The sequence below is a fragment of the Eubalaena glacialis genome, chromosome 13 (assembly GCF_028564815.1).
Source record: "Eubalaena glacialis isolate mEubGla1 chromosome 13, mEubGla1.1.hap2.+ XY, whole genome shotgun sequence".
Lineage (NCBI taxonomy): Eukaryota > Metazoa > Chordata > Mammalia > Artiodactyla > Balaenidae > Eubalaena > Eubalaena glacialis.
The window spans coordinates 19,867,663-19,891,333 of record NC_083728.1 but is presented as its reverse complement, the minus strand read 5'-3'; the positions used below and the strand labels follow the sequence as shown (position 1 = coordinate 19,891,333).

The window sequence follows — 23,671 nt, the reverse complement described above, 5'->3', positions numbered from 1 at the left end:
TGCAAACTCCTCTCCCGTGAAAAGCTTCCACATCAGTCCTTTCCTGCTCTCTGTAGAAACCAAACTCCGCCCACCTGCCCCAAACTGCACCCTCCTCCCCAGCCCCACAGGCATCCTGTCACCTCCCCCAAGTCCCCCAACCACTTATGGCTGTCACTGGGACCTAATGCAAAGTCACAGGGGAAGCCCTTGGCTGACAGCCACCCCGGGAAGCCACATTAGCAGCTTCATTAATCAGGGTCAGGTTTGCACTTCTATTGTCTGCTGTAATCATTTGTTTATTTCAACTTTGGCGGCAGCCCCAGTGTATTACAATTATTACTGTCTGGCATGGGATAGAATAGACTTGCCTTTCACAGGCACACAGGAATGCCAATCTTGCATTTTGTAGCAAAGGACTCATTCAGTACCACCAAAAATATCGGATAATGTTAAAAAGAAAAGGAATATAAATTCTTTAAAACAGGGGCTTCCCTGGTGGCACAGTGGTTAAGAATCCGCCTGCCAATGCATGGGACACGGGTTCGAGCCCTGGTCCAGGAAGATCCCACATGCCGCGGAGCAACTAAGCCCGTGCGCCACAACTACTGAGCCTGTGCTCTAGAGCCCGCAAACCACAACTGCTGAAGCCCACACACCTAGAGCCCGTGCTCCGCAACGAGAAGCCACCTCAGTGAGAAGCCCATGAACCGCAACAAAGAGTAGTCCTCTCTCACCGCAACTAGAGAAAGCCTGCGCGCAGCAACAAAGACCCAACATAGTCAAAAATTAAAATTAAAAATTAATTAATTTTTTAAAAATTCTTTAAAACACATTATATATACATCTTTGAATCCACAATCAAAGAAAAGAAAAAGGAGTAACAGTTTATCTCATAGCAAACAAAATTATAAACAATAATACCTAATTCTGGTGAGGTTGCCCTGAAACTGCTAAACAGGCCAACTTTGCTGGAGGCAAGGTAAATTAGAACAGCCTTTATGGAAAGTAAATTGGAAAATATGTATCACAAACCACAAAAATGTTCCTATCCTGAGACTCACTGCTTCCACTTCTGGGAATTTATCCTAAGGAAATGAGACAAATAAAGAGAAACATTCTGTGGAAAAAGAAAAGTGTTCATTAAAGCATTATTTGGAAGAGGGGAAAATTGAAAGTAAAATTCAACAATAACCAGCAGCAATTTGATGAAATGATAGGTAACCATTAATATGATAATCTACAAGGCTGGTGCAGCAGGCAAAGGCACTTTAAATGATAACAGTAAGTGGGAAAGCAGTGTTCACATTTCAAGTTTATGATCAAGGCCAGTATGTACAAACTGGATTAACATAAAAGTCACTGCACTTACAATGCTAAGCTGGTAGCCTTATGGGAAGTTTTTTTTTTTTCCCTTGTTTTCTAAATTTTCAGTTGGATTGTATATTTGTTTTATAGTTTCTTTTAACTGGAGCTAACAAATGATCATGCTTCACAAAAGAACCACAAACAGAGCTTAATTAGACAGCGCAGCTTTCATAAGACCCTCGGCCTGTCTGCGCCTCATTTCCATTTTCCTTAAGATCATCTGCCCCGTAAATGTCATGTGAGTGGTGGACCGACCTGAGAAGGCTTTTTAAGTCTTTGAATCAAGTCCTGCGAGGAAGAATGGGTTTATCCAAAATACTGGTTAATGGTTGTGGAGCACTTAATACCCATGCAAGACAGCCCTGAGGCTTGGATGCACTGGAGACTTGACCCAGAACAACTGAGTAGAGCCCGGCTCAAATCCAGGCCCCTTTGTTGTTGTCGTGTTTCTCAAACCATATTGATGATTTTTCTCAAGTGGATATATTTTAAAAGAAGCTGATTCATTAGAAGAAGTTGGAAGTTGTGGCTTGAAGAGAACTCAAGGTGGCCCATTCAGTTTTCCCAGGAGGCCTTGGAAGGGAATGTCGTCTCAGGGGGTGGCTGGCTTAGCTTGAAAGAGGACCGGCAAGGCCAGTGGCTGCAAAACCCATTGGGTCCAAGCCTTCCAAAAGGCATCCACTTTACCAGGAATGTACCTCGACAACCACAGAGACAGGCCCCAAAGAAGAAAAAAGGGCCAGGGGGGCCCCCAGTTGGCTCCCAGTGATGTCATGCCCCCACCCAGAATGCCCGTAAAAGCGGCCTGCTCCGGGGCAATTTTATGGGGGCCCTGGTGTCTGCACCTTCCCTCCCTGGCGGCCAGGTGGGCGTGATAGCTCCCGTTGGAACCCCACCCATCCCCCCACATGTCCCCAGCCTCCCTGCCCTGGGCCTCTCGCAGCCTATAATTACCCGCAGTGCCTGGCTTTAAGGGCTCCTGGAAACGGGGGACCAGGCAGCAAGAGGAAGTCCCTTGAAAGGGACCCGGGAATCTTCCCAGCAGGACCTCTTCCTCCTGAGGGGCTTTGAGAGAAGACTCCCGCAGAAGACCCTGATGCCCAGGCCTCTGCAGACACCCTCCCAACTCCCAGGTTCTCCACCTGGCCCCATCAGCGTGCACGTCCCCTGCCAACAATCCTTCAGCTGCTCCCTAAGGCTCTTAGAATAAAATATGAATTGCTCCCTGTGGCCGCCAAGTATCTGCATGGTCCATGGTCTGCCTCGTCTCTCACAACACCCCTGCCCCACTCCACAGGCCGGCTGCAACAACTTCCCCACCATCACTCCCATGCATACTAAACCCTCTCTTGCCTCTGAGCCACCTCAGATGCTAGTCCCTTTGTCTGGAACACTTATCCCTCCCTCTCTCTCTGATCACTCCCCTTTAGCTGTCTAACTCCCACTTATCCTTGAGGTCTCAATTTAGATTTCTCTTCCCTCAGGGATCTTTTCTGGACCTCTGTCCCAGCTTGACGAGGAGTCCTTCTTCTGGACTCACAGCATCCTCCAGGTTTGTCCCATGACTTAGCCAGTGGGGTTCTCCCAGAAGCAGATGCTACAACAAAGATTCAAGTGCAGGATCTTGAGAAAGAAAAACAGAGCTGGAGGAATCAGGCTCCCTGACATCAGACTATACTACAAAGCTACAGTAATCAAGGCAGCATGGTACTGGCACAAAAACAGAAATATAGATCAATGGAACAGGATAGAAAGCCCAAAGATAAACCCATGCACATATGGTCACCTTATCTTTGATAAAGGAGGCAAGAATATACAGTGGAGAAAAGACAGCCTCTTCAATAAGTGGTGCTGGGAAAACTGGACAGCTACATGTAGAAGAATGAAATTAGCACACTCCCTAACACCATACACAAAAATAAACTCAAAATGGATTAAAGACCTAAATGTAAGGCCAGACACTATCAAATTCTTATAGGAAAACATAGGCAGAACACTCTATGACATAAATCACAGCAAGATCCTTTTTGACCCACCTCCTAGAGAAATGGAAATAAAAACAAAAATAAACAAATGGGACCTAATGAAACTTAAAAGCTTTTGCACCACAAAGGAAACCATTAACAAGATGAAAAGACAACCCTCAGAATGGGAGAAAATATTTGCAAACGAAGCAACTGACAAAGGATTAATCTCCAAAATTTACAAGCAGCTCATGCAGCTCAATATCAAAAAAACAAACAACCCAATCCAATAATGGACAGAAGACCTAAATAGACATTTCTCCAAAGAAGATATACAGATTGCCAACAAACATATAAAAGAATGCTCAACATCATTAATCATTAGAGAAATGCAAATCAAAACTACAATGAGATATCATCTCACACCAGTCAGAATGGCCATCATCAAAAAATCTACAAACAATAAATGCTGGAGAGGGTGTGGAGAAAAGGGAACCCTCCTGCACTGTTGGTGGGAATGTAAATTGATAGCCACTATGGAGAACAGTATGGAGGTTCCTTAAAAAACTAAAAATAGAACTACCATACGACCCAGCAATCCCACTACTGGGCATATACCCTGAGAAAAGCATAATTCAAAAAGAGTCATGTACCAAAATGTTCATTGCAGCTCTATTTACAATAGCCAGGACATGGAAGCAACCTAAGTGTCCATCGACAGATGAATGGATAAAGAAGATGTGGCATATATATACAATGGAAAATTACTCAGCCATAAAAAGAAATGAAATTGAGTTATTTGTAGTGAGGTGGATGGACCTAGAGTCTGTCATACCTAGTGAAGTAAGTCAGAAAGAGAAAAACAAATACCGTATGTTAACACATATATATGGAATCTAAAAAAGAAAAAAAAATGGTCATGAAGAACCTAGGGGCAAGATGGGAATAAAGATGCAGACCTACTAGAGAATGGACTTAGGATACGGGGAGGGGGAAGGATAAGCTGGGACAAAGTGAGAGAGTGGCATGGACATATATACACTACCAAACATAAAATAGACAGCTAGTGGGAAGCAGCTGCATAGCACAGGGAGATCAGCTCGGTGCTTTGTGACCACCTAGAGGGGTGGGATAGGGAGGGTGGGAGGGAGGGAGACGCAAGAGGGAAGAGATATGGGGACATATGTATATGTATACCTGATTCACTTTGTTATAAAGCAGAAACTAACACACCATTGTAAAACAATTATACTCTAATAAAGATGTTAAAAAAAAAAAAGATTCAAGTGCAGCTAGTTTATCTGGGAGCTGATGCCAGCATCTGCTGGCAGAGAAGGGGAAAGTGAGACAGCGAAAGGAAGGCAGCCAACAAAGGGTGTGTATCAGGCAAGTTACCACAGTGGGCAACTGGGAGTTCATTCTGCTGGGAGCCCTGTGCTTCAGTGCAGAGCACACCTATGAGTTATCTCAGTCTTAGCTCGGGAAGGAGCTGGGGTATTAATCCACCAGTCCCATCAGTCACTGATTGGGGGCTACTCCTGATGGACATCAATTATCTGGCCTGCCACAAGCATGGTGGGCTCAAGCAGCCAGAGAAATTTTCCTGGAAATCAGGTGGTGAACGCTATGATGCTGAGATCCGAGGGCGTGTAAGCCCACACTGGGGTGCACTTACCCCATCACAGCCCTACCACCTTGCACTGCGGTTGCATCTTGCCCGTTCTCTCCTGGACAAGACCACAAACTTCATGCAAGCAGGCATTGCACCTGTTTTGCTTGTGGCTGTATTCCCAGGGGCCAGCACAGTACTTGTCACAAAAGCATATTTGGTGAATCAAAATCGTGTCCTACCTTGGGTCGGTCCCCAAGCCCACCAGTGATTCAGGGGTCCTATCAACAGTGTCCTCAGTTTTCTGGCCGGGAAACCCAAGGATCCAGGAGGCAAAGCCACAAGAGGAAACCTGGAACACCTTTCATTATTATCAGCATTGGACAAAGACTCCAAGGGTCAATCTTATACCTCTGTCAGATCCTTAGGCGAGGACAGCAGTGAGCAAAACCAGGTGCCTGTGTTCAAATCCCAGCTCTACCAATTACTGTGTGGCCTTGGGCAAGCTGCGTAACCTCTCTGTGCTTCAGTTTCCTCAACGATAGTAACCCCATAAGCTCTGCACAATTATTAGCATTATTACAAGGTTCAAATGAAATAATGTACATAAGATGCTTGGTCATCATTAAAATAATTCTTACCTCCTTAGCAAACAAGAGGCTGCCTGGATCCAAAAATTGATTCTTACCAAGCAGCACTAATCCTAAACCTTGCAGGTCCTCTGATACAAGCACTGACTCAGTGCCTAGCACTGTGCTAGAGCCATTATGTTCTCCAACAGCCCACCCACTACAGGCCTGACTTCAGCTGCACTTCTAGAGCTACATGGTTTGAATACTCCCAGTGACAGGAGGCTCACTACTTCACAGGGGAACCAGATCGGTTTTCAGACAGCTCTGAATGGCTAAAATTGGGCCAAGTTCTGCCTCGCAGTGAGCATGAGATTCTCTTTGCCCTACAACAGTCCCTTGGAGATTTGAGGGAGTCATCTCTGCCCCATGAGTTTTCTCTCTCCCATAGTAAGGAAAGCATTCCCCCCACCCCCCCCCACCTCAAAACATAGCTTTAGGGTCCTACGTCTTCAAGGCCTCTCTCCTTCCCTCCCCTGGATGGACTCCCCTGGATGGACTCCAGTGCCTCGGAATTCAATGAGAACCACCCATGGGGGTGATCGAACTGCACAGAAGGCAACGCGTCTCTGCCATGCTCAGGACCCTTTGCTTCCATTCCTGCAGGTGGGGTTGCATTAGTATTTTGGCAGCTCACACCCCATGTGTCTGTGGGCAAACCACTTGGCTTCTCCTCAGTTTCTATCTATAAAGTGCAGACAATGCACATACCCACCTCATAAAGCGATCAGGGTGATTCGGTGGAATTATACAAATAGCACCTAACACAGTACTGCAGAAGCATTAGATAGTATCAGTGGTTGGCTAGAAGCCATAGCTATGCCTTGTTCACACCGGTTCTTATTAAACTGGGTTTTCCCCATCTTTGGTCATCCCAGTGAGGTCAGCAAGCTGTCAGACTTTCACCAAATCATTGGTAAATATATTGGCTGAGATCAGCCAAAGGAGATTCTGCCGAGAGTGTTGTGAGCCCACGGATCCCCATTCTGTGGGAATGTTCCACACCCAGCTGCCTCCCTCCCTCTCCCTCCCCTGTCCACCAGATGCGGATGCTCCAAGAGCTGTCAGCTCTGTCCGCACTCACGTCTGTATCTCCAGATCCTTGCGGAGCTACTGGCCCAAGAACATAAGTTGAATTCACCCCTATTCATGGATGGCTGAAAGCACGGAAGACAGGTCATGAGGTATTATTCTTACTCTCATTGTGCACGTGAGAGCATTAGTGATAACAAAAGGTAGCACCATGCATCGGACCCTTCCCTATTACTCCCTAAATCCTCACTACAGCACCGGCCTGATGGGGTACTATTACATCCATTGTTCAGGTAACTGAAAATTCAGGGAGACCAAGGCTCAGGGAAGTTAAGTGACTTGCTCAAGACCCCAGAGATACCAAGTGCCAGCACCAGGATCTGAACTCAGGCCTATGAAGCTACAAGCCTCTTTCCTCCTCTACCTGGCAGGTTTTTAAATGCTTTTCCAACGCTAACAATTGTGTCGGAGATGTATTTGGTAATCCAGCTCACCATCTGCCCATGGGTCTGACCCCAAAAGTCTACAATGGCATAAACCACCCACTGTGGTTTTAAAACATGGCCATAAGTTCTCTGATGCTACTCCCATTGAGATGTGGGGTCTATACTCCCTCCCCTTGAACCGGGGGGATTTGTGATGGCTTTGACCAATACAATATGGCAGGAGTGAACAGGCATGACTTATGATGCTTTGTGACTTCTTAGGCTATGTCATAACACACCATGCAACTTCCGCTTTATTTAATCACTCCAAGTGACAGTCCTACCTGAGCCCAGCCTCCAGCCAACCCAGCCCAGGCACCAGACATGGGAGGGAAGATGCCATCTTGGAAGTGGATCCCCAGCCCTGGCCATTGGAGTCATCCCAGCTGAGGCCCCAGACATCTCGGAGCAGAGAAGAGAAGTCCCCACTCTGCCCTTCCAGAATTCCTGACCCACAGAAGCTGCGAGTAGACAGAAAGCGCTGCTATTTCACACCAGCAGGTTTGTGATGGCTTCTTCTGCGGCAGTAGATAATCAGAACACCATCTGACAATGGGCCCTCCTTTCTCAGTGCTCTGAACTTGTCAGTGGAAAGGCACGTCTTTTTCAAAGTCGGAAGCTCCAAGTAGACCCTGTGGAAAGTCATGTCTGGCCTGGGTGTTTGGGCTGAGTCAGAGGCCAGGCTTGCTGGAGACCTGGACTTCAGCATCCTGAGGATTTGGGGGCCCATCCTTTCATAGTCGCTATCGCATGGCTGAGTGTGCCTGGCCCTGTGCTAGGGATAGGGATACAGTAACCAAAAAAAAAAAAAATGCATGCAGGCTCTGCCCTCAGGACCTCACAGTCCAGTGGGGGAGACTGATGTCAGAAAGCAATTTAAGCTAGAAATGGAGATGTATAACATTAGGGGCATCTAACCCTGTCTGGCAATGGAAGCAGAGAAGACCTAAAAAGGTGATCATCTAAGGGCTGATCAACAGTTCATTGTCCATCCGAAGGGAAGAAGGAGAGCAAACTACAGGCAAAGACAACAGCCCATGGGGAGGCCAGGGTTGAGAGCACTTGGGGCATTTCAAGGGCACACACAACAGAGGGCCAGTGGCAGGTGCAAAGGTCCTGGGGCAGATGGTGAAGGAGATGCTGGACAGGGCTGCAGGGGCTGACTGGCAGAGTCACCAAACTGCTGGACCATGACCCACCCTCCTTCTTGGATCTCCTTGGCTGAGCTGCCCTCTGACAGTCCCTTCTCCATTTCTGTATCCACCTCCTCATTCTCCCCTCATCACCGCAATGTGAGCCTTCCCTCCTCTCCAATCATCAGTAGTTCTCAGCTGCCCACACACTTTTCTGATAACCTCCAAATTTTAAGATGCACCATATGAAAGGGCAATATTCGACTGTGTTTGACTTTAAAAAAAAACCAGCAACTTCGATGGTTCAGCTTAATGTTAAGCCATCACCCCTTTCAAGATACCTTCTGCAAAGTCCCCACTCAGCAAAGCAAGTCTTAACACTCATTATTTTCTGTGGTTCGTAGTTTTAAAATAATTTTGCCAATAGGAAATTATGTCATAATTTCAAATAAAATTATATGATATGCACGTTTTGAATTCCATCTTGCCCCTCCGGATGTGGTGACACGCATCTCCCAGATGTGAAACTCACCGGTCTGTTTTGGAGCGGGTGTTCTCCCTCCCTCTCAACTCTTTGGACTCTATTTCTTTGGGACAAGGGACACATAATCCGGGAGGCCCCCCAAGAGCCTGAGAAGTCCTAGAGGGACTTGAGAAAGTTGGCAGGTTGGGGAGTTTGCAACTCAAGATGAAATGAGTTTGGAGGTGATTCCAGAAATTGCTAAGGCAACATGGTGGGTACATAAGAAATGTGTGCAGAATCGAAATCTGAAAAGATCAAAGGTTCTTCTCTGGCCCCAAAGCCAAGAATTTGATAGCAAAATAAAGGGACTAAAAGGGTTCCAAGCCTTGCTTCTCCTATGAGCCAGCCAAACCCTGGTACAAATAGGGAAACAGAGACAAGAAGGGATGGGCACCAGATCATGCCTTGAGGTTGGGGTGGGAGTGAGAACCCAGGTGTCCAGGTCTCCTGTGCTCCTCCTCCTCTGTGGAATGGGGGTGGGTGTCCCGAGTGACTGGCTGGCCTTGTCCAGACCTGAGGCCAAACGCTGTTTGCATGCACTGTGTTTGCTCAAGGGGGCGGGCGATGGCCATCTGGTCACATGTCGGTTATTGGAGTGTGAATGACCAGACAGAGGCACAGGAGCGGGGGGTGGGATGGGGGATGATTCTGTAATCTGCCCTGCATCACTACCCCCAGAGATTCCAAGAAACTGGGTGAAAGTGTACCATGTCTTGGGTCTCGGCCACTTCGGGTCAGAGGTTGGGCATGTCCTTCCCCAGGGCAACCCACACCCTCCTGGAGCTGAGAATCCTGAGTTGCTGGCACTCTTGCTTAGCCCTAGCACCTGCCCACTCAAAGGTGGAGGGTGGTCCTGGACCTTGGAAGAGACTGTGAGGTCAGGCCAAGCCAGATCTGACCGTGTGTGTGTGTGTGTGTGTGTGTGTGTGTGTGTGTGTGTGTGTGTGTGAGAGAGAGAGAGAGAGAGAGAGAGAGAGAGCACCACAGAGATGGGCACAAAGTCCAGCTCAGCCATGCTCAGTACCAGCCAACATTTGTTGGCACCTCCTCTGTGCCCGAGGGAAGAGAAAGTACATGGGAACGATCCCCCACCCTGAAAAGGAGCTCAGAATCCAGCAAGGAAGCGGGAGCCCGGGGAAACCTACGAATGAGCCCCTGCCAGGCCCCAGTGCCTGCTGTGCCTTCCAGTTTAATCTACCCAACACTGAGGAAGGGGGTGTTACCCACATTGCAGCTGAGGAAACCGAGGCTTGGGAAGGATAATGGGCACATGTATGGGGTTCCACGGGCGGCCAGCACTGATCTGCTATTGCTCACCATTTAAGTGACTGGCACATAAGAGGCAGATGCCCAGTAAATCTTTGCTGAGTGAGTGAATGAGTGAAATGTCAGAGGCAAGATTAGAACCCAGGTCTGCCTCCTCCAGAGACCCAGATTCTCCTTGATTCGCAGAAATATAGTCGTCAATGCAAAGCAGTGTGGGAAATACAATGTCAGACACTGCTGGGGGGATGGGGTGGCACAAAGAGCTAGGACATTTGATTGGGGCTTTGAAGTATAAATAGGAGTTTTCTAGACTGACCATTCATTCCCCCAAATATTTAATAAGCACCTATTATGTGCCTGGCATTCTTTTAGGAACTTGGGAGCCATCAATGAAGGATATAAGATTTCTGCCCTGTGAGACTTTATATACATTCAACAGGATCAGAGGAAGAGGGCATCTCAGACAGAGGGAACAGCACACAGGTAGGAGCAAAGAGTTATATCTTGGGGATGCAGAAGAAGGGGTTCACTATATATATGTATGTGTGTATGTATGTATATATATATATATATATATACACACACACATACACACACACACACACACACATATGGTGTTTTTTTCCTACTTTAAGCCGTGAATACCACTGTGGAAAATCTGGGACTTCAGAGGTTTTTAGTGTCATTTAAGAGAAAGGAAATTATGTTTCCTTATTATTCATCTTTTCATATTTTATATTGATTTTGGTAATTGAAAAATATTTATTTCCACGTTTAAAACTGAAATCTTTATGTCAGGTACCCAGCCTCCAGCACGGATGGTTAAGTTGCTTATAAAGTATGTGACATGTTTTAATTTCTTTAAATCAATCAATCAATCATTCGTGATGTCTCTGGCAGGGATAAGATAAAAAACAGGCTTCTATTTTATTAGGAAGCTAAGGTTGTCAACATTTCAAATGAGAGGTTGCCTGACCCCCTTTTCTGCAGATTGTTGGGGAAAAGTTAAAGTAGACTACTCCAGGGTTGAATTTGGATGTGGCTCTGGGGAGGAGGGGCGAGCAATGGGGATCTTGGGTCCCAATGGGACCCACTGGGGCATGGGGATGTGGGTGGAACAAAGGGTGGGGCAGCTCCTCCTGAAATGAACAAAAATTGAGGTGATGACAACTGACTTCTGCCGGGTCCAGGTGGTACTACCTGGCCAGCTCAGGAGGAGAATTCCAAGGATCCAGTGGCAAATAAGGAAGTAGAAGTGAAGGAGCGCTTTGGCAGGAACCGTAAGGGTCTCTGTAAGCCAGGAATAGGGAGTCAAGTGATGGGGATACAGACATGGGTGGGGTAGGGACCACAATCTGCAGAGGCTGAGGAACAGGTAGGGGCTGAATGATTAGGGTGCCCAGTACAGAGCCTGAGCCATGGCAGGCACTCAGCAAATATCTATTAAGTGCATAGTCTTGAATACCAGGCTGATTGCCTTAATTTAGCTTTGATAGGTTGGATGCTTTTTATGTGCTCAGAGGTAACCTTGCTAAAGGCCTCTCCTTCCTTCCTTCCTTCTTTCATTATCTCATTTTATAGATGAGGAAACTAAGGCTCAGAGAGGCTAGTGGCTTAGCCAGGGTCACAAAGCAGGCAAGTGCTAGAATCAGGGCTTGAACCCAGTTCCCTGTGGGTCCACACCTAAGTCCTTTGTCTCTTGGGACTTTGGCCTGCAGAGAAGGAAGTGCAAAGACCGGGCTGCATCATGACTTTCATGGGACCTAGGAACTGTTGCTTTCATGGGCTCTGACCTCCACGAAAATATATTTAAAATTGTAATGCATGACTGTGTTGGTATAAAGAAAAATATAATCCAGGCTGAACGATATTCACTCTTTTTCTTCTGACTTTAAAGAAATGAAAATATTTCAATGGGCCCCTAAAAGTATCCTGAGCGGTAGCACAGGTCCCATTGTGCCTGCAGGAAAAGTCAGAGAAGTAGGCCCTGGGCATGCTGTCTGTGGGTCCCCTTTCAAACTAACCGAAGCCACTCTTTAGGGTGTAGCCCAGTGGGTCAGGGGGGTATCCCATGGCACATGCCAGACCCCTCCAGGTCATCCCCCGGGCGGTGACTCTCCTCCTGGAAGCATTTTCGCCTCTTCAGCTACACAGTCAGAGAGGAGAAAGCCCCAGTTGCCCCAGGACTCAGGCCAATTTTGTGCACACGGAGAAACAGTAGGAAAATCCAGGCTGCCCCAGGTCCAGCCCCAGCTCTGCCTGTCCTCAGCTCCGGAGGAGGAGAGATGCTTGGGCTGCCCTCTGCCCTTTGCCCTCACCCTGGGCTTCCCAGAGCTACCTCCCTGGGAGGAACTGGGGCCCCATGGGTGACCTTTGGCATCTCTGATCTCTGTCTTCCCTCCCTCCTCTCCCCACCCTCATCACTCAAGAACTGCTGGAAAAGGGCAGAGGGCACAGGCAGGTAGGATGGTGGGACCTACCCTCAGTCTACCTGCCCGTCCCCCTCCTCTCATCCTGGGCTCCGGGATACCCCACCTCATCCTCCTGCAGCCTCAGTATGTCTTATGTAGAAATCAAAACCACCCTTCCTAGGCTTCCTGAGAATCCCCCACACCAGCCCCAGACGTTAGATTTCTGAAAGAAAACAGGAATAATTTTCAACTGTTTTGTGTGCCAGGTTCTGCGCTAAATATTGTAACTATTCAATGCTCATAACAACTCCACAGAGTAGATACTATCTTTGCCTGGCTAGGGAGCAATACTGGTTAAGAGACTAGCTCAGGGTCACATGGCGGTAAGCGGCCAGGTCAGGATTCAGACCTGCCCGGCTGGCTCCAGAGTCTGCTTGATCCAAGCCAAGCACCAGGCCCCTGCTGCTTCTCAAAAATAATTCTTCCATGCCTCCCAGTTCCCGATTCCCGAGGCTGACTCTCAAGACTCTCCTCGCCTAGCCTTTGCCAAACGCCTATAACACCCACCCCCGCCCCCTGCCACCACTGCCCCACATGGCATCAGGCACATTCCAGCCATCCAGAACCATTGATGATTCTTCAAATTCCCACCTACTTCATCCTCTCCTGCTCTCAGCTTGGAACATTCCCGATGGAAGAATTTCTCTAGTGGATTGAACATGAAGTTTTGACACTCTGACCTGGGTCTGAGTCCTACCTCCGTGCCCCTGGGTCCAACTGTGTGAACTTGGGCAAGTCACTGTATCTCTCTGAACACACTGATTTCCTCAATCATAAAACTGGAGCCATAAAGCCTATCTTGTACTCTTCATGAGAATTCACGGAGAAAGAACAGGAGGAGAGACAGGGACAGGGTGGGAATTCAGTGGGTATTCTCTCTGCTGGCCTCCACCATCATTACCTACCCCCATTTGTTCATCCTTCAAACCTCAGCGCAAACATCACCTCCTCCGAGATGCCCTCCGGGAGTTTCTCAGACAAGCAGGCAGAGTGCTGCCCCCTGGGCTGCGAGCTCTGGGAGGGTCGGGGTCTCCTCTGTACCCTGACCCAAAACACAAGGTTGACTGTGTTGCTGGAAGGAGAGAAGGAGGGAAGAGGGAGAATTAAATGGGCAAGAAGAAAGCGGCTGGACACTGATAATGGGATTGGAGGTTAATAATGGGAAATAACTTAGATCTTAGTTATTTTAGTAATTAGGTCCAACGTGGCTGAGAGCAGAAAGAGGGGCGTCTGCTTTGTCAGATTACCCAGTAACCCGGCTGTGTAGACGGCCCCATCAATTCTCAGGGTGCCCATTTAGTGGACCCCAAACCCCACCTACACCCTCCCTGCAAGCACCTCAGACTGAATTAGAGCCCCCAACACCCCTCACTGGCCTGAGTAGGGCCAAAAGGAAGCAGAGTCAGGCTGGACCCTCACCTGGTGGGCTTCCCGCTATCTGGGGGGAGATTAGCAAAGTGGTTTTCCATCCTCATTAAATACCAGACCTTGAACTAAATAGAGAATCAGATTTGGTCCTTCTTCTGGGACTTGGAGTGGGGAGTGAGGGGCGGGAAATGAGGAAATCTGCTGGCTAAGCGGGGAGTGAGCAGAGACAGAGCCTCACCCCTCTCCTCTCACCCCCCATCCCCCCATTCCCAGCCCCGTTCGTATCTCCATGCCCCCCTCACTCACACCCTCTTTCTCTCCATCCCAGCCCCAATCCCACCTCTTCCCCACTCTCTCCCATCCCCCCAAGCCCCCCTTCCCCCATTCCCACCCTCCTCCAGGTCTCCATCCCATCCCAGAGAGCCACAGTAATAACAGCCTCCAAACCAGCCCGACAGGTTCCAGGGGACCCAGCCCTGCCCAGAGGCAGGTAAGGAGGTGGAGCTGTGAACCCCCAGCTGCTGGCTGCCTGAAAACACCAATTATCTCTGTGGTCCCCAGCCAGCCTGGCTTGCTGGCCCTGGGGGGCTGTGGGGAGGTGGAGGTCAGGGGAGGATGCCCCGGGTTTGGGAGACTGCATCTCCAGACCCTGAAGTCTAGGATCACTCCCACGAAGGACGCAGCCTCTACTGAGAGCTGACAGGTCTGAAGAATCCTGCCAAGCCAGACACACTGACTCACGTTTAATTACACATGGAACCCATCATCTGGTTGAAACGAGTGAAGTTTCACAAAAAGAGATGTGAAATTAAGGGGGGGGAAATTAGCAACTTTTTTTTCTTATGAATACATTGTTCGAAGCTTTGACAGGAACTGTCCGTGAAAATCTTCTTTTGGAGCCAGGGTTTCTGAACTCAGCTTTCTCCACCCAGTTCTCTCATGCACCCTGGGGCCAATGAGGCTGGTCAGAGCCGTGAAGTGCTTGTGTGATTTTCTGTGCAAATGTGAGGGGATGTATGTGGTGAGCAGATAAACATGAGTCAGATGGCCAGAGTTTAAATCCCAGCTCCACCTCTTAGCTGAGTGACCCTGGGAGAATTATTTAACCTCTCTGCCTCTCGATATCTCTATCTGTAAAATAGAGTTACTAAGAGTTACTTGCCTCCTGGGGGTGTCATAAGAACTATAAGAATTCATAAATATAAGCACTTAGCCCGTGCTCATGGCGGGTTGATTTCAGTGTTTGCTATTGTTACCACCATCAGCATCAGCATTAATAGTATTATCATTACTTAGCACCATGCCTGGAGTCATAAACCGTACTCAATCCAAGTAGCATTGACTGTGTGTGTGCATGTGTGTGATACAACCAAGGAAGGGCCCTGTGGATGAGTAAGTGGATTTTCCTGGATAAATGGTGTTTCTGTATTATAGTTTTAATTACAGTTCTATAGATTGGAAGTTTGACATGGTCACATTGGGCTAAAATCAAGGTGTCTGCAGGAGGCTCTCGGAGAGGATTGGTTTCCTTGCCTTTTCTGGCTTGGAGAGGCTGCCTACACTCCTTGGTTCACAGCCCCTGCCTCCTTCTTCCAAGCCAGCAATGTTGTGTCTCTCCAACCCTGCTTCACACCACATTTCTCTGTACACAAGTGGGAAAGGTTCTCCACCTTTAAGAACATTGTGATGACATTTGCCCCACCCGGAGAATCTAGGGTAACCTCTCCATCTCAAGGTCACAAACTCTAATCATAAAGGCAAAGTCCATTTTGCCACGGTAAGATAACACATTCACATGTTCCAGGGATTAGGACAGGGACATCTCCGGGAGGCCATTATTCTGCCTCCACAAATGGGAAAAGGCAGTCCTAGCTCTACATTTGTGGCGGTCGAATCCATCAGTAAGCATCTCTCTTCGGCATCTGTCCTGGAGCTCAGGACACTGGAAGAGGCTGGAGGTGGCCAGACTGGCAATGGACAAGCTACAGTCTCCAAGTTCAAGAGCATTCCAGCTTAAATTCCCAGGTCCCATCTGGCCAGGTTTGGGTAGATCCTCCCAGATCTGAAGGGGGCAGAGAGGTGCTGATCAGACTCGGCCACTCACCCTCTGTGTGTCTGTGGGGACATCGCTTCCTGGCTGAGCCTCAAAGTTTCCTCATCTGGTGGAGGACATCTCATTCTGAGGACCACACTCGATGACCCATGAAGTTCCTATGACACTGTTGGGCATCCAGTAAGGGCTCAATTGGTGTTTTAATATGCCCATTCCACATCCTTGGGACATGATGGTCAGGTTCACATTTACAACAGCAGTTACAGTGTGTGGCAGGGTGTATGTGTGTGTGTGTAGGAACGTGGGCAAGTGTGTTAACATATGAGCATGAAGGTGGGAATCAGTGGGTAAGAGAGTGCTTCCCTTGCACGAAGAACGGAGCCCCATGCTCCTTCCCACGGGCCGGGCACCTCCAACCCAAGTTCCTCCGAAGGCCAAAGCCATTGCATCCACAGACCCCACGGTTCTGGGAGCCTGACCACAGTGAGCTTCCCCAAGCAGGACATTTCTTTGAAGTCTCCTTTTTGACACATTCTGTTCCAGAGGCTGTCAACTGCTGCTTTATTATAAAGAACAATGTTTCAAGCTACAGATCTTTGGAACATGGTGCAACTGTTTAAAAGTGTGAGGTCAGACTCTGTACAGACAAGATGTCCAAAACATGTTGTTAAGCAAAAGAAAAAAGTTTCATAACACTGGGTGTAGGTTGGACCCATTTTTGTTTAAAACAAAGTGTCCATCTTGCCAAGTTTCAGAAACACAATGCTTTTGAGGCACAAGACAGGAAGTGGGGGGATGTAAGACTCTAGGGAGAAGTTAGGCTTGTGTCACCCTACTGTAAAAACATTCAAATTCCAGTTTGCAAAGTGGGTAGTCAGACTTTGGCCTCTGGAGCCTTTGAAAGGGTGTGTGTGTGTGTGTGTGTGTGTATGGTGTCTGTGTATATGGTGTGTGGGGGAGGTTTATAAATTCATGATGGTTTTGTAGTGAGACAGAAGGATTTCTTTCCTTTTTTTCTGTTTACATTGTGCCTCTCCTTAATTTTTTTTAAAGCAAGCTTCTACAGGTATCCCAAAAGTCTTAGTACAGTTTTAAGCTTAAAAACTAGGATTCTGGGCTTCCCTGGTGGCGCAGTGGTTGAGAATCTGCCTGCCAATGCAGGGGACATGGGTTCGAGCCCTGGTCTGGGAAGATCCCACATGCCGCAGAGCAACTGGGCCCGTGAGCCACAACTACTGAGCCTGCGCGTCTGGAGCCTGTGCTCCGCAACAAGAGAGGCCGCGATAGTGAGAGGCCCGCGCACCGCGATGAAGAGTGGCCCCCGCTCGCCGCAACTAGAGAAAGCCCTCACACAGAAACGAAGACCCAACATAGCAATCAATCAATCAATAAATAGATCTTTAAAAACAAACAAACAAACAAACAAAAACCTAGGATTTCCTTAATTATAAAACACAGAGGCCAAGAAGTCAATATATAATAAAGTATGTGTGTAAAAATGGCACCCCAGGAAAATCAGCAATGTTTGTCCCATGGATTCTAACACTGCTGGCTACGTGTGATGATGACACCGACCAAGGGCGGCCTGGAATCCATGCGTCCTCCAGACCCAGGGGTGAGCAGGCCTGCTTGGATGGGCTTCAGGGAAGATCAGCAGGGTCTCGAGCCGAGACACAGGATGTCCTGTACACTGGAACAAGCGCACACGCACACATACACACTCATGCAGGGTTCTGCGGACCGATCTCTCACGGTGTGTACTTTTCGTTCTCAGTGGGCACCAGTCTAAGAGACGACAGATCTGGCTTCCACAGCTGACTCTGCCCCTTGCCAGCTGAGTAGCCTTGGAAGTGCCATTTTTACTCTCTGAACTTTGATGCCTCCATCTGCCAAACAGGATAAAAGATGATGCATGCAGATTGCCTGATACGTGGTAGTTATTTAATAAACCAGGTTGCTAAGGGAGAGAGGCTCAGAGTCTGTCCCTCATCCCTGGGCTCCAGCCAGGTAGGAGTATGTCATCAGAAGCAGGCTGGCCGCCTGAAGAGAGCAGAGTCCACTGACCTGATAAGGCCCAACCTCACTCTGCCCCACACAGAGCAGCCTCTGTCCTCTGATCACCTGCAACTGACTAGTTCTAGGACACGTGCTACATGATCCCATAGCCCCAAGGCTCAGGAGGTCCTCACTGCCTGCCTGTGGGGGGAGAAGCAAGATATTCCCATTTTGCAGATGGGAAAAATAAGGCTCAGAGAGGCTATGTAACTTCTATCCACACATCTGCTTTCATTCATTTATTCATTTGATGTTTAAATGAGATGCTAATGAGGACCAGGCACTGTGTGAGGCTCAGGGCAGGAGGAGGCAGCAGTAAACCCAGACTTGCAATGTCTGTGTTGTCACAGAATCAGAACCAGCTTCACAGGCATGTGACCCCTGTAGTCACACAGGACCCCACAGCTAGAAAGGGCCATGCTTGCTTTAATGCTCTATTGCCATCTTAAATTTCTCCATAATTTTTTTAAACAAAAGGCCCTGTATCTTCATTTTGCACTGGGCCCTGAAAATTATGAAACTGTTGGAATTAAGAGGGTCACGAACCCAAATAAACAGTTCCCAGTAGATGGATATGGGGGAAGGGAACCTGGGCACAGCTTGGAGAGGTGGGGGCTGGCGATAATGGTGGGGTGCCTGGTCCAGTCGAGATCTTTAGTGTGGCCTTCCTAAAGGACTAAGGTTTTGGCTGAAACCTGAAGAATGAGTAGAAATTGGCCTGCTAAGGAGGTGGAAAATGAGACAAAGACGCAGTTTAACTGTACAATGGAGATAGTGATCCTGACTCCCCAGGACCGACCATTACAAGGTTTCATTCAGTTCATTCATTCATCCATTCATTCATCCATTCATTCAGTCAATATATTTCAAGCACCTACTACGTAGCAAGCACCGTACTATGTGTGGACCAACATAACAGCGGAGGACAAAATACACCACGCCTATGACCCATGTGTCCTAGCTGGGGGATGGATGTTAAAACAACTTATCACACAGACAAGTATTTATCCACTCCTAGGATTTGTGCTGGAAGATGCACAGGGGGCTGAGGAGCACACGGTGGAGGCTGAGCAGGGCTGAGGGGCAGAGTTGTCAGCCCCATCCAGGGCCAGGCACAGAGGAGGCCCTGGCAGAATGCGGGCTGGTGGAGCCTGGCTTGCTTTGTGTTAGCTACGGGCACAGTCTCAGCGGGGAGCTGAGGGCCCTTGCTCATTCCAGGAGACAACATGCCAGCAGCCACCTGGCTGTGCCTTGGTCCCAAGGGTAGTGAGTACACCTTGGGAGGAGCTAGCCCACGGCAGGAAGAGGTCAGGAGAGCAATAAGAAGCTTAATTAAAGGGAAACAGCTTTCAGACAGAGGTAGGGAGGGAGCCTAGCCTTACTGACGGGAACTGTGGGCCTGGTAATTCCATCACATATGTCAGTCCATTTTCAGAGCCCTTGAAGGCAGGTGCCCCATGTCACAGTAGGAAACTAAGTCTCAGACAGGCTAAGCAACCATCCAAGTTCACACGTGAAGTTAGGACCAGAATGCGGTCTCCTGACTCCCAGAGCAGACTCTGCTACTTCTACTCATCTCTCCCCGACCAAACATCTGTCTGGGTATTTGACCGTCCACCAGAGAAATTTCTCTCCAGCCCCAGGGCCAACAATGCTTATGTTTCCTTGAGAAGTACTATGGGTCTTAAAGGTGGTCTTTTTTGCCTCTTCCCATTGGCCACCAGGAAGCCCAGAGGCAACTCTGTGGCCCATCTCAACATGGACTTTATGCCACATGTGAACCATAATGTCACTTCTGGCTCACTCTCACTCTTTCACCCTGCTTTCATGTACTGCCTCCTATTTTTCACTGATTTGTAGTAGTTCAGCTCACTCTATTATACCCAGCTCCATGAAGCCATCCTAATCCTCTTCAGCTTTCTCTATATGCCAACTTCATCCTTCCCTCTCTGCAGAGAGCCCTTCTCCAGCTCCTCAGGCACAAGGACCAGCTGAAGCTGCCCCGACTCCCCTTCCCCACCCTTTCCCCCTTCCCAGCTCCCACCACACTCTAACCAGCACCCCAGAATCCAAACTCTAATTTCTGGGAAACTGATGCTTCTTGGCCCAGCTGGGATCAAATATCCACTCTTAGTTCAAGCAGCTGTGTCCCTGGGTTCCATGACACAGCAGTGATATGGCAGCAGGATTCCATCACTGCAGGGTGATCCCCAAACTCCTCATCCTGGAATTCAAGCCCCTTAGGACCTGTGTACAGACCCCGGTTCAAACCCTAGCTCAGCCACCTAGAAGGAGGACTTGGGCACAATCCCCAGTCCTTCACAAGCTGCCACCTGAGAGCACAGACTCACAACCACTCAGAGTTACTGTAGGATGACACGGGAATCAGAGAGGTTGGGGGTGCAGAAGTGCTGAGCACAGAGTGTTTGTTGAGTGAAGGAGGGGGATTAATGCCTGAAGATCAGCAGGGTTTCATTCACTTACCCACACACATGCCACTCCCAAGTGCCGGGCAGTGGCCCCTATACCTGCTCCTGACCCTCTCAGTTCCCAGGGACACCAGGAAGGGCATGGTGAGCAGCCCCTGACCTCTGGCTCTGTAACCTGTGTCCAGTAGGTAGAGGTGGTGAGCTCACACACACAGCACATGCAGAGGGGTGGGTCTCAACAGACCTTGGGCTCAGGGCCCACCCATCCTTGTTCTCTCCCCCAAGAGGAACGCACCCTGTCCCTGCTTCCAGAAGGCCCTGTTGGGGAGCAGTTCTGAGCCCTTTGGTCCATCTGTTATGACCATCTCCTGGCCCCTGGGATCCCCCAGGACTGGGAGGGGGTTGGAGGGGAAGGCAGAAAGGGCCATATTTTCTGGTGAGAACCTGCCCCGTGCAGGTCGCTGCACTTACTGCTTTATGTGCATTTTCTCATTCACTCCTCATCTCTCCTTTACTGCCCCGCCAGATTAATATGATTATAGCCATGTTGCAAATGAGGGACGTGAGGCTCAGAAAGATTACCTGGCCTCCCCAGGCCACCCAGCGTGGTGGAGCCAGAGTTTCAGGTCAGAACTGGCACACTGCAGAAGCTGGGGTCTTGCCAATGTGGCCGGAAGAAGCCCCTGCCTGGGTTGGAGGAAGAAGGCTAGCCCTTGCTCTCCTGAGGGATGAATCGGAGGCCCTTTATAAGGAGGCAGGACTTCCCTGGTGGCGCAGTGGTTAAGAATCCGCCTGCCAATGCAGGGGGACACGGGTTCGAGCCCTGGTCTGGGAAGATCCCACATGCCGCAGAGCAACCAAGCTCGTGTGCCACAGCTACTGAGCCTGTGCTCTAAGAAAGCCCATGAGCCACAACTACTGAATCCCGCGCGCCTAGAGCCCGTGCTCTGCAACAAGAGAAGCCACCACAGTGAGAAGCCCGCACACCACAACGAAGAGTAGCCCCTGCTCGCTGCAACTAGAGAAAGCCCGCACACAGCAACAAAGACCCAACGCAGCCAAAAATAAATAAATAAATAAATATAAGGAGGCAAATGTGGACACCAGTCAGCTGTTCAGGGCCCGGGAGGCTGGGCCAGCCAGGCTCTTGCACCCCTCCTGGCTGGGGAGGAGCCAGGTGTCATTATTAGGAGGCCGACTGGGGTGTGGAGGTCTAGCTCCTCACCCACCACCCAGAGTGTCTTGTGAGGGACAGGCCGTAGCTGACAGCGCCTTGTGAACAGAGGGACCAAGGCAGCAGGGCAAGACTTGAACTTGGGGCCGCGTGCTATCCTAGATGATGCCTGGAGACTTCATCAGGCCTTCTCTATGGTCTGAGCATGGACTAATTGCCTTAGAGCTCCCCTCACCCACAGACTTTCCCCTAGAAGAGTAAGTGGGTACCAACGGTGGCTAACAAGGCAATGATCACCATGGTGAAGATGGAGTTGGAGATGAAGACGGTGATGGTCACCGTGGAGATCACGACGGTGATAATAACAGCACCTAACACACAGAGCTCCACGTACCCCCCAGGCACTGACTGTTCTAAGCACCTTATGACACAGCAACCCTGTGAGACAGGTACAAATATTATCATCCTCATTTTTACAGATGAAGAAACTAAGGGAGCAGTTAAGTAACTTGTGCAAAACCACATGGCTAGAACGTGTTGGAACTGACATTCCGGTTTGAAGGCAGAGTCTACACTCCTGCCTTCAATATTACCCATGTTAGATGTATAATACAATGAAAATAGCGATCACTCTTTACTGAGCAGCTATGCATGAGGGACCATGTTAAGCACCTTACATGCACATCTAACTTAATTCTCATGAGAGCTTTAACTCCTCAACATTATTAAAATTATATTATATAAAATTTGAAACCTTGCAGTGGAAGTAATCTCTCTGATATCACGGGGCCAGCAAGTGCAGAGGTGACCATCAAACCCAGGCAGCCTGACTCTGGGTCCCCCATCTTAACCACAAAGGCACACTGTTTTTCTGTGGTTGTGTACACACGTGCACACACACCCTTCCAGGGGCCCTTGTGCCCACACACGCATGCATACCAGGACACACTCACCACACAGACTCACATAAAATACGGCTACCAAAAACTGGCTGTGTTGTCACCAAGTGAGGGACCCAAGCCCTCAGCCTAAAGACTCAAGATGTTCTCTCCAAAAAGTGGTTCCCAAGGCGGAAGGCAAGCATGCATTGCGACCATGCCAGAAAAATGCTGGCTAGCCCTGTGAGTCAAGGGTCCCTGGGCTCTGAGCATCTGGAAAAAGCTGGTGGGGGTGAGACTATTCGCACTCAGGGCTGAAACTCCAGCTTATTTCCCACAGTACGTTCAAGGCTGTAAATCCCACTTCCCAGGAGATCCTGCTGGGGTTTGCACACTGCCTTCCAGTGCCTTCCTTGCCAATCAATTTCCATGCAAATTGACCCCGAGATCCTGGCCAGAGGATGGGACCGGTTAGACCTGCTTGACAGTCTCCCAGCTGCAATGTGGGAGTCTGGCTTGTGGCTAAATCTAATCCTTCCAGGTTACTTCTAGGAGTGTTTCCTGAGCTCCTGCCTCCTACCTGAAAGGCCGGACCCTTTCAGAAAGACACTGCTGGGGACCAGAGATGGCTCAGATCCAGCCCTCTCTCCAGAACTTCCATCATCCGAGGGAGACTCTGACCAGCCCAGCCACGCCCTCCCAGAAATCACACCACCCACCAGCCATCACTGACAGGCCATATCCCATCAGATCTCCCCTGAATCCAGAAGAAGTGGGCAAGATGCTCCCCATTTTACCAAGAGGCAACTGAGGCTCAGAGAGGTGAAGTCAGAACCTAAGTCCCCACAGCCAGTAAGAGGAAGGGCTGGGTTTACACCCGGGTCTACCTGACTCTACAAGCTGAATTCCATCTAGGCTCCCACTCCAGCTCCAGTAAGGATGTCAGAAAAAAATCCCAGCACTGCCACTTACTAGCTGTGCATCCTTGAACAAGTTGCTTAGCCTATCTGTGACCTAGAAGCAATTGAAGAAGGAGGTGATCTAAAGAGGGGAGGACTGTGGGTGACAAAGAACTTCACGGGGAAACACACCTCCAAGGTGTGGAGGCTGGAGAACCCAGGGCCAGTTCTGGGGTCAATTTGGCCCGAGCACAGGACGCCGAGTGAGGAACAAGGGCTCCCAGTGCTGGGCCCTGAAGGCCAGGCTAAAGAATTTGGAACTTGCCCAGGAGGCCAAGGGGAGCCATCAATGGTTT

The 23,671-nt window shown here is 49.1% G+C and overlaps 1 long non-coding RNA gene across 6 annotated transcripts in view; it reads right to left on the bottom strand.

Annotated features, from left to right (window-relative positions):
• Nucleotides 1-23,671, bottom strand: part of LOC133103924 (uncharacterized) — a 109,053-nt gene that overhangs the window by 80,599 nt on the left and 4,783 nt on the right. For 4 of the 6 annotated variants that reach the window (XR_009703423.1, XR_009703421.1, XR_009703425.1 and 1 more), the window contains exon 2: nucleotides 13,365-13,531. The exons of the other annotated variants lie outside the window; for them this stretch is intronic. This is a non-coding gene — a long non-coding RNA (uncharacterized LOC133103924). The remainder of the gene's footprint in view (nucleotides 1-13,364; nucleotides 13,532-23,671) is intronic. 6 annotated transcript variants of the gene reach the window in all.